This window comes from Canis lupus, chromosome 8 (assembly GCF_003254725.2).
Source record: "Canis lupus dingo isolate Sandy chromosome 8, ASM325472v2, whole genome shotgun sequence".
NCBI lineage: Eukaryota > Metazoa > Chordata > Mammalia > Carnivora > Canidae > Canis > Canis lupus.
In genome coordinates this window covers 63,487,952-63,499,308 of record NC_064250.1, presented here as the reverse complement: position 1 = coordinate 63,499,308, position 11,357 = coordinate 63,487,952, and positions in this window count along the sequence as shown.

Below are 11,357 nucleotides of genomic sequence, written 5' to 3'. Positions count from 1 at the left end.
GGTCTTTCTTGACAGGGTTGTTTTTTTTTTTTTTTTCTACTTTAAACAGTTTCTTTTTTTTTTTTTAAGATTTTGTTTATTCACGAGAGACACACAGAGAGAGACAGAGGCAGAGACACAGGCAGAGGAAGAAGCAGGCTCCATGCAGGGAGCCCGACGTGGGACTCGATCCCGGGTCTCCAGGATCAGGCCCTGGACTGAAGGCGGCGCTAAACTGCTGAGCCACCAGGGCTGCCACTTTAAACAGTTTCTAAATAAAATTCTGTATTTCAAGAGAAAAAAAAAAATCTAAAGACGCCTAAAGGGTACAGCTAGGACTTTTCTCCCCTAACAACTATAGTTTTACCAAACACCCCCTGTGTTTCACCCACCATGTGTTCGCATCAAGCTTAACACAGGTCCAGAGGCAGGACTCGAACCCAGGTCCGCCTGATTCCAAAAGCCTGTGTCTCACCCCAGGGCACTCAGTGGAGGAAAGTAGCAGGGAGCGTTCCAGGGTGCCAGTTCCTGGGACTGGCTGGCCGCGTTCTGCGTCTCTAATTGTCCGGGACGGTACACCCCACGCTGTTCTTCTGGCTACTGGTGGCCAGGCTGGGTCCTCACGCCTGTGGCCAAGGGGCTCCTGACCAAGAAAATCACGGGAGCCCAGTGACCCTGTCGGCCTCCCCGATCTCCCTGAACAACTCCCACTTTGCCTTCAGCCTGTACAGGCTGCAAACCCAGCAAGAACGTCCTCTCCCCACCCCCAGCTCCTCCATGCCCCCCACGCTGCTGGCTCTCCTGGCCACGCGGGCAGTGCTCACCCAGGTCCTAGAGGGTCTGGCTTCGCCCCCGCCCAGGTCCCAGACAGCGGGGTCCGTGCGCACTACAGCCAGCAACTCCTTGCCCTCCTGCTGGCCCTGGAGGCCTGCCGGCCAGTCACGGGCGGAGCCTGGCACGTGGTTTTGTCCACCTTGCCCACAACCTGTACCACACTGAGGTCTTCCTCGCTCCCTTCGGGAACAACCACAGGCCCAGGCAGCAGATGGACCACCTCATAAGCAGGAGGACCCATTGGGAAGCTGGGCACTGTCTCAATCCTGGCCAATCATACTTTCTTTAAGAAATTCTCTAGAGATTATTTAGATCCCTTTGCAGTAAGCTACAAAGTTCATCCGTCTTTTGCCCAAGAGGAGTATTTCCTTCCACCTTCTTGCTGCCCCTCCGAGAATTCAATCACTTATCACTCCTGCACCTGCAGCCCCTCCCTCTTCTGGTACCTTCTCCTGAACATCCCAGCTCTGTCTCAGGCGGTAGCCCCATCACAACCAAAATTTTAGGTCGGGGTGCCCCCACGAAGGCACATAAGTTGTGTGTTTCGCAGCGAATGAACACGTGCTTTTTGGTTTTTTTTTTTTTAATTCAATTAGCCAACATAAAGTACACACTTAGTCCCAGATGTAGTGTGCAGTGATTTACCAGTTGTGTGCAAGACCCAGTGCTCATCCCATCACGCGCCCTCCTTACTGCCCGTCACCCAGTTACCCCGTCCCCCCACTTCCCTCCCCTCCAACGGCCCTCAGTGTGTTTCCTAGAGTTAAGAGTCTCTCATGGTTTTTCTGCCTCTCTGTTGACTTCTCATTCAGTTTTCCCTGTTCAAAAAACTCACTTTTTTCAAGTTGTAACTGCAGAACATGAGGCTACGTTCAGGGCCCTTGTGACAGCCTTGCCCCCTCGGGCTATCCCAGCTCGCCGGCCGTGCCACCCATCACAGGTCTTGCTTCTGGTCCCAGGGTTCATCCCAAAGGGTTTTGCAAGCTGCCTCCCGCCCACCCTTGAAAAGAAACTCCTTGTTGAGCTGGGGATCCTGTCCTGAGGATGTCCCTGGATCCTGAGGATCCTGTCCTGGCGTCCCCCCAGCGTTGCTACATTTAACTCTATTTTGTGGACTCTCCTCCCTGACACTCCTCCTGTGGGCTCAGTGTGGCTTTGCTGGTTTTCTTAGCTCTGCCATTTCTGTGTATCTCCCTGTCATGTGGAGCCTGTTAAAGATGGTGTTCCATAGAGTCCTCCCTTGGTCATCTTCCTTGGGCAAGTTTGGCTCTCCAGCGGCCCCTACCCCTCCTGCACTCTCTATGTCCACCCCCACCTCTCATGAGCTCCAGACCCACACCTCCACAGGCCATCGGGTCACCTCCACCCAAATATCCAAGACATGCCCTAAGTTCAGCATGTTCAAAACAAGAATCCCTTCCCACTGACCCTACCACCCCTCAAATCCCCCTCTTCTGTTTCTTTTCCTTTAAGTGTCAGGGCATCTGCCAAACCAGCTCTAACCATGAGCTGGGCAGATCTTCTATCTCTTTCCACCCCCTCCCCCCACTACACTTCTAAGCAGAAGCCATGACCTGTGGGGACCTCCTCTCTAATCTCTCTCCAGGCTGTGCCACTGTCCCTCTCCACTGCCACTAGCCTCATCAGGCTCCATTATCTTTTACCAGACGTATTGCAATTGCTTCTCAACTGGCTTTCCTGTTGTCTCCCTTCACCCATTTTCCATGCTGCTGTCGGGGTAACCATTCCATCAACCAGATTTGACCTTGTAGCCCCACTGCTGAACACCTGTGAGTCGCCCCAGCCCAACTTAGGACCGTGCTCCACATCTTTGGCACAGACCCCAAGGCCTTCCAGTGACCTGCTCCCGGCTGATCGCTTCAACCGCACCTCTTGCCACCCTCCCGACTCCCCTCTTTCTGAGTGCATCACAGGTTAGTCGCATGAAACAATACCCCTTTCCTGAACTGCATGATCCCTTTGCCCTATGGGTCTCTCTACACAGGCCACCCACTCCTCTGCCCCCCATCTCCTCTCCACTTCCCCCACCACTGGGTACCCACCCATCAGGGTTCAGCTTCAAAGTCACCAACCCCAGGAAGTCTTCCTTAATATCCTCCACCACTGGGGTCGCCACATTTAGAAATAAAACAAAACATGGGTATAATTATATTTATTTTTTAATTTATTTATTAATGAGAGATACAGAGAGAGAGGCAGAGATACAGGCCGAAGGAGAAGCAGGCTCCATGCAGGGAGCCCGACATGGGACTTGATCTCGGGTCTCCAGGATCACTCCCTGGGCTGAAGGCAGGCACCAAACTGCTGAGCCACCCAGGCTTCCGCTATATTTATATTAGAAACAATTTGTTTCTCTGAAATTTTGTCTGGCAACCCTACACACCATCCCCCCAAAGTAGGTGGAGGTGAGAGAACTAGTTTTCATTTTGAACATGCGGAGCATGAGATGCTTCTAGAATATCTGGATGGAGGTGACCAGGTGGCCAGTGGGGATTTGGGTCTGGAGTTCATAAGAGGTGTGGGTTGTGCTTAGAGAGTTGGAGGTCTTCAGTGAACAGGAGGAGTAGAGCTGCTGGAGGGGACCCATGCCTCTCTCTCCTCTGTGTCCTTGTGGCTCCACCTCCTTTCCTTAACCTGAAGACGTAACACGCAGTATCAGAGTTTTCTAATTATTTACCTCTAGCCCGCAAGACCGTGGGCTTCTTCATACGGGAGATGCTATTATTCTGTATCACACCCAGAATCCAGACACTGTCAAGATTACAGTGTTCGGAAATTCAGCTCCCTGGTTCTCGGCACTTCCTGCACTGCAAGGCTGGCTCTGGGCCCCTCAGAGCTGAACCCCTCAACTTCTAGATGGGAGCCTCAGCTGCCAGACGAGAAGGGAAGGCAGGAAGCCAGCTCCAAAGGAGGAGGGGTGGGCTCAGCCCAACCCTGACAAAGCTCCTCAGGCCCTGTAGCCCACGTTTACCTGTAGACGGCACCCAACTGATATTAGGGGAGAGCATAGTGTCATATTTTGCAGAGTTGCAGTGAGCACCGTAATGGTAAAATTAATAGCTAACAATTCCTGAGCAACTACTATGTACTAGACACTGGGCTCAGGCTTCACAGAGGGCATCTCATTGAATGCTGACAGATATCCAACGAGGTCGTTGTTACACCTCCGGTTTACGCATGAAGAGGTGGGTGGTCCTCATTCTCTCTCTGGCCTCACCTCCTACCACCCTCTCCATCACTCCTTCAGCTCCAGATCCACAGGCTTCCCAATGTCCCTTGAACACGCCAGACTCATTCCTGCCACTGGGCCTTTGCACATACCATCCCCTCTCTGGAATGTTCTCCCTACCATTCATTCCATCACTCCCTCACCCCACTGGGTCTTTCCCCCATATCACCTTTCCAGGAAGGCTTTATGCGAACCGATAACTCCCCTCTCCTGACATTTCCTATCTCCTTTCCCTTTATCTCTCTCCTCAGCACTACCACCATCAAACATATTTTTCCTTATTTTACTTGTTCCTTGTTTGCCCTGACATGTAAAGCTCCCCTCTGACAGCGGGTCCCTTGTGCACGACTGTATTGCCCGCATCAAGAATGATGCCTGGCACACAAGAGCTCCTCCCAAACTACCTCCCAAATGAATGAAGTCCCTGGCATCAGGTGCCCTCTGCTGGGAATGTTGGCGGTGTCCTGTCTCTTACCAGGGAAATGGAAAATCCTCTTTGACCCAAAGCTCACCGAGATCAGACCCTTCTCAGTGAGTGAGTGAGGGGGTCAAGATCCTAGTGCCCATGATGCAGCAGCTGGGCCGGTTCCAGCTTAAGCATTTCTACCACCTGCAAAGCTACGTCCTCTGGCTGCCATGCAGCTGCAACATCACTGTCTTGGGATGCTGTCTTCATCCTACCCGACACAGGAAAAGCCAGGGACACAGAAGAGACCCTCATGACAGAGCATTTTGACACATGGACTCAGCCCTTGCCACTAAGGTAAAACCCCAGCTGTCTCTGCTCCCAAATGTAGTGAACCCACCTCAGTGGCCACCCTCTCCACCCCTGTGACTGGGAGGCTGTGACCCTTCTGGTCTTAGGGCCCATGATGGGAGGGAGTGGGGCCCGTTCACACCCTAACCATTAGGCAGGATTCAGCCAAACACTCCTGCAAGCCATGGAAAGCAGTGTGCTGTCACAATAAAACATTCAATCTTCCTCTGAGGGATTTACAGTTAATGTGAGGGTTTCAAAGCACTAAGACGTTGTAAAGGACCGAGCAGCATTTCACTTAGCTTTACCCAGTGTTTCCCAAAGAAGATTTGAACATGCCATGCATTTCCACATAAGACCTAGAAACCAACTATGCTACTATGGAAGCCATGGCTGGAGAGAGATGCCTCCCAGCTATTCATTGATTTACTTTTTGTGACCAGTGAATGTCCCAGTGGGAGCCAAGACCAGGCCCCTTTACACCTGGTCATGGTGTAATGAGCCACCCACACTTCCCGTCCCTCCTCCTTGCCATGTCCTTCATCAACTCGCTTGCTCCCCTGTGGTACCTGGAGCCTCTGCTACTCAAAATGTGGTCTACGGACGAACATCATTGGCTTCATCTGGGAGTCTGTCAGAAATAGAGGACCTCAGGCCCCATCCCACACCTACTGACTCAGAGTCTTTATTTTAGCAAGACCCCAGAGGATTCCCATGCACATTGAAGACTGGGACTCCAGGGAAGTCCCACTGCTTCCGGGTAGATCTTCAAGATCCCCAGCCGTTACAAATCACCAGGTGCTGTCTCACATGAGCCATCTCTACAACCATCATTTTGTCTCAGCACATAATGGGCCAGACACTCTCCACTGGGGTGGGGGAGGGGGAGGGTGCTATACCCTGCGTATCATGCAATGTTTGGCAACATGTCTGGATGCCCGTACAACCTGCCACCACCCCCAGTTGTGACCACCAGAAAAGTCTCCAAACATTGCAAGCTATCCCCTGGAAGACAAAGTCTCCTTTGTGCTACAGGATGAACCCAGGTGCAAACTGTGGGCTCCTGCACCCTGCCCTCCCTGGGTTCTTTCTCAGCACCACCCAAGACCTGGCCCAAGACTATACATGGAGTGAACCACACTGAGTTCAGGGTTGAAGTTTTCACCCCCACAGAACTTTCTCAGTCCTGCCCCTAGAGAGGACTGAGACTCAGCTCTCCTCCCCGTTGCTTGGCCCCCTGCAAGGCACCAGCAGAGGTGAGGAAACCATTGGCTCAGCTCCCAGTGGAGACAAGGAGGCCAAGGACAGACGGATTCTCAGCACTCGGTCTCTCCCTGCAGCCATGAACCCAGACAGCCATGATCAGGTCATGCCATGGGCAGAGCCCCTGTGTGCTTTTCAAGGGCAGACATGGAAAGGTGAGCCAGGAGGAAATAGGAAAGCCTGGGTCCCCGCCCTCCCCCAGAGCCACCCTCAGGCAGGGACACAGGGCAATGCTATATGTTGGGCCTAAGACAGACAGACAGCCTCCTGGACTATGAGGCCCAGTGCAGGCCAGTCTGAGAGGCAGCAGCATGGCTGGAGAGCAAGCTTTGGCTGTGGGTTCTTTCCTTGCTCTTTAGAAACTGTATGACTTGGGGAAAATCACTTAGCCTGTTGGGTGCTCCATATTCCCATTGATGAGAAGCAGGTATTGGTAGCACCCAGTTCCCAGAACCACTGTGAGAACAAATGAAATCACCTTACAAAGTACCAGGCACAGGTCTGTTCATTGAAGACACCAAGTAGACACAGCTGACCTGGATTTTATGCTATTAACTGACAGGTGGTGAAATTGCTGGCCAGGGCCATTTATTAGGTGATATTATTTCAGCTCTCTTCTCGCCTCTCATTCCCCTAAATAGCAGAAGGAGGCCATATTTTCCAAAACTCTTTTTATCTGGAAACAGTCAACTGGAACAACTCTTGCCCTCAATGGACATGGTGGGTATGTCCCATTACCACGCAGGAATCACAGGCATTTCCCTACAAAGCATCCCCATGAGGATCTCCAGGGTGAGTTAAATTACACCCCAGGTGTCTGGGCAACATGTAACGCACCTCTCTTCCTCCTTCATTCAACATGCACGGGGCGAAGAGGAGGCAATGCCATGTCTGAGCCGTGCTCGGGGGGTACACAGGGCTCCCTAGCTGGTGGGCAAGTCAAACATGGAAATGGTGAGTTACAACCCCCCCATGGTGTCCTGAGGACAGCTGCTCCAGAGGAGAGGGCTGAGCTTCATTTGGGAGTGAGGGGTAATGCTTCCTTCCCAAGCTCTCCACTAAAGCAAGCACTTCTGCTTTGGGGAGCCGGGAGGAGCTATGGAGAGCAGGAGACCAGGTGTGTTTCTGCAACTCTCCCCCACCCCCGGGAGAGCAGGGGAGTCACCTTGTGGTGCCTAGACTGAGTCCTGAAGTCCTAATACCACTGTGGGATCTCCAGAGGGTAGAAAGGGGAATTATCTGGAAATATTAACCAGCTTTAGGAGAAGGCAAGTACTGTGCGGGGGGGGGGGGGGGGGGGGGGGCAGCGTGAGTGGTGACAGGCAGGATGGGAAGTGGGGCTGCAGTGAGCTGGATCTGGCTCCAGAGGAGCCTTGTCAGCCAGGCTAAGGTGCTGGGACAGTCACCCTGTGAACTGGGGGAAGAAGGAAGACCACCAGGGAGCTGTAAGCAAGGATGGGATTGCATCTGAGCTTCAAGGAACTCAGGCCGATGTCCCAAGGAAGGAGATCACAGCAGAGCCTGAGGATCCGAGGGTGGCAGGTGGATAAGCTAGCTGGTGACAACACAGGCAGGGCTCAGAGAGAGGCAACATGGACAGTGAGAAGTGTTGAGCAGAAGAGGCACTTGCAGGTGGAAATGCCAGGACTGTGGCTGGCTTGGGGGTGGGGAGTCAACCAAAAGGACATCAGCTGTCTGAGAGGCGAGGGGAAATCCATGCAAGGCAAGAGCATCCCATGAACACACACCGTGGAGGGGCAGAGGGGACCCTGCCGTAGAGGAGGGACTGCGCAGAGCAGCACGGTGAGCCCTGCAACCAAGGGTGCCAAGCCCGATGGGGAGAGACAGCATCCTCCACCCGTTTGGATGAGGAATCAGTGTCTACCAGGGGACAGAACACCCCAGGTCATGCATCTCGTCTTGATAGAATGGGGAGTCGATTGCCAGTCTCCTGGGCACTGGCGGTACTCTGTGCACCCCAGGACACAGCCTCTCCCCGGCAGACAGAGGGTCAGAGCTCAGACTGAAGAGCGGTGTGGCCACCCCTGGAGGAGGGGCAGCTCCTGCTTGGATCAGTGCTCTGAACCTCCGTCCCTGCAGGCAGTGCACACAGCAGAGTTGACCATGGATGAGAAAGAAGAGGCCCGGGATACCTTGGGCTTCCAGGCCCTCCCCAGGTCCCAGGCCCTCCCCAGGTCCCATGCCCCACCCCCTTTCATTTCAACCAGACTTTCCTGCTATTAATGTTTGAGGAAGGCAGTCGCAGCCTCCTCTTCATGGGGAAAGTGATGAATCCCATAGCAAAGCCATAGTCAGGTGGCCAGAGGACCTGCCTCCCTCCGCCTCTACCATCCTGGGCTCCTGAGGAGAAAGGAAAACCAAGACCGAAGTTTACTGAGCACACAGCTCATGGGTCTATCTTCTGGGCTTTGCACAAAACCCCTCTGAGTCATTATCCCCATTGCACAGATTAGCACACCAAGGTCCAGAACAGCTGCACGATCACAAGCCAAACTCACTGCCCCAACACCAACATTTCTGGGAGGATCTGCAGATTCAGATCACTCTCATGACCTTCCGGCAGCTTCACATCTGGACTTCCTCCTCTGCTTGCAGTTCTCTCATGCGCTGCCTGAACCGTGGCAGACCTGTGTTCCTTTGGAGAAGTGGCTCAACGAAGCAGCAAATGCAGCCTTGTGTGAGAGTGTTTTGGTGCCACTGGGCCAGTGGTTCCCCCACATGACTCGGGGAACCCGCTGTGAGTGGCGCAGGCGCCATCTGTGTGACATAGAGGGTAGGACTGTGTCATCAACACCACCTGCTGGCATCCAATAGGCCCAGACGTTTACGAGGGGCCAGCTGAGTTTCTCATCCTCAAGTGGTTGAGAAGGAAGCACTCAAGGAACTTCTCAGGTTCTCTTTGGCAAGAAAGACTACTTAATATTATTTGTGTTTGGAAGCACCTGCATGCCTCAACAATGCTCCTGCAAAGGCTAAGCCAGCCCAATGCTCCCTAGACCCAGTCCACTGGACAGTCAGTCCTATGTAAATCCTCTGAGTAAGCACCCACCGAGTACCTGATGTGCGCGAGGCATGGTCCTGAGGCTGAAAGGAACAGAGGAGGCAGTCCCATCCTCAAAGAGCTCGTCGTGAAGGTGTGCACGGGGCATGCCGCCCACTGCAACCACTCCTGGTCTGGGAGTATAATATATTCTCTTTTGCTACAAATAGGATACATGTCCTCCCTGGGAGGCATGTCAGGTGGAATTTTAAGCTGAATGGTCAAGGAGCCCAGGACGGCCAGAATCTGAATCATGATGACAAGATGGTAAAGGTGTAGCCTGAGGGCAAACTGGAGCCAGCAGATCACAGCAAGCTGGTGGGAGTCCGTGGGAACTCTGATCCCATAGTCATTGGGATCACTGACTACTATCACCAGCTACCCTGCCTCAGGTTCAAGTGTCCCCTCTCTGACCACCGCCTTCTTTCTTTCCAGCTCATTCCTTTTGGCACCCAACCCCAACAAGCCTTCAGCCCACTGGGATGCATGATCCATGGAGCCTACCAGTTACCCCCTCCCTCTCTTCCTCGGGCCCTGGCTTCCTCCTTGCCCTGCTTAAATCCCATAACCAGCTGTACCTTCAGCTCCTTTGCCCTTCTCTGTCTTTATCAAAACTCCCTAATTCTCCCCTTGCTCCAAGCTGACATGCAAACTGCTGAATATACCTGACACTGATGGGTGTCATTTCAAATTCATGATCACTAAACCTCAAAAGAGGGCTTGATCCTAGGAGCAATCACTCTCTACATGAGCCCTTTTATGCTCCCACTGCCTTAAGTAAATACTTTATAACCTGGCTTTCATACCTTCACCTCTAACGCTTCCTGCCCCAAATCACTCTCAGATGATGACCTCATTTCCATTTTCCCTGGCAAAATATAGGCAATACTCATCTGCCCACCACCTGCAGCTCTGCTCATACCTCCACCTTTCCTTCTATCAGCATGGAGAATCTGGTCGTGCTCCTAGCTGAGGCCACTGCCTCACCTACACCACTGGCTGTATTTTATGTCACCCACACAAGGACACCACACCAGCAATCCTGCCCCTCCACCTCCTCAATCACAAATCCCCCCTATCTACTGGGCTTGTTCTATCAGGATGCAAACATGCTCCTATTTCTTCCATGAGATGGATGGATGCATGCATGCATAGATTAGGTATAGGTATATAGACACACACACAATGCTAGATATAGACACAAACATAGATGATAGATAGATAGATAGATAGATAGATGATAGATAGATGTAGAAGTAGAGATAAATATAATCACTCCCCCCCTCCCCAGCATACACACCACTATGGTCTATCAACATAGTGGAATACCAACAACAAAAAAATATCCATTGATATGTGTACTACAGTGTGGATAAATCTCAAAAACAATATGTTAAGTGAAGAAGCCAGACCACTTCAACAGATGAATGGATAAGGAAGATGTGGTCTGTATACAATGGAATATTCCTCAACCATCAGAAAGGATGAATACCCACCTTTTGCTTCAACATGGATGGAACTGGAGGGTATTATGCTGAGTGAAATGAGTCAATCAGTGAAAGACATCATATGGTTTCACTCATACATGGAATATAAGAAATAGTGAAAGGGACTATAAGGGAAAGGAGGAGAACTGAATGGGGAAAAATTAGAGAGGGAGTCAAACCATGAGAGACTCCTAACTCTGGGAAACAAACAGAGGGTTGCAAAAGGGGAGGTGGATGGGGGTATGGGGTTACTGGGTGATAGGCACTGAGGAAGGCACTTGATGGGATGAGCATTGGCTGTTATAGTATATGTTGGCAAACAATTTAAATTAAAAAAAATAATAAAAAGTTTAAAAAGAAAGAAGCGAGACCAAAAATATGTGATTCCACTTATACAAATTAACCAGAAAAGGCAAAAGTATGGAGCCATAAAGCAGATCAATGGTTGCCGACAGTTGGACATCAGAGTAAGAATTGATAGCAAAATGGTTTATGGGATTTTTTTTCTTTGTGGCAATGGAAATGATCCAAAACCTAATGACATTGGTACAACTCTAAATTTACTAAAAATCATTGAATCATTCACTGTCAGCGGGTGAATCTTGTGGTACATCAATTATATCTCAATAAAGCTGTTTAAAACAAACCTTTACGGATACATGAAACAGCATTGAGGAGGAAATTTTACTGCTTCAAATGCATATGTCACCACATACACTAAAAAAA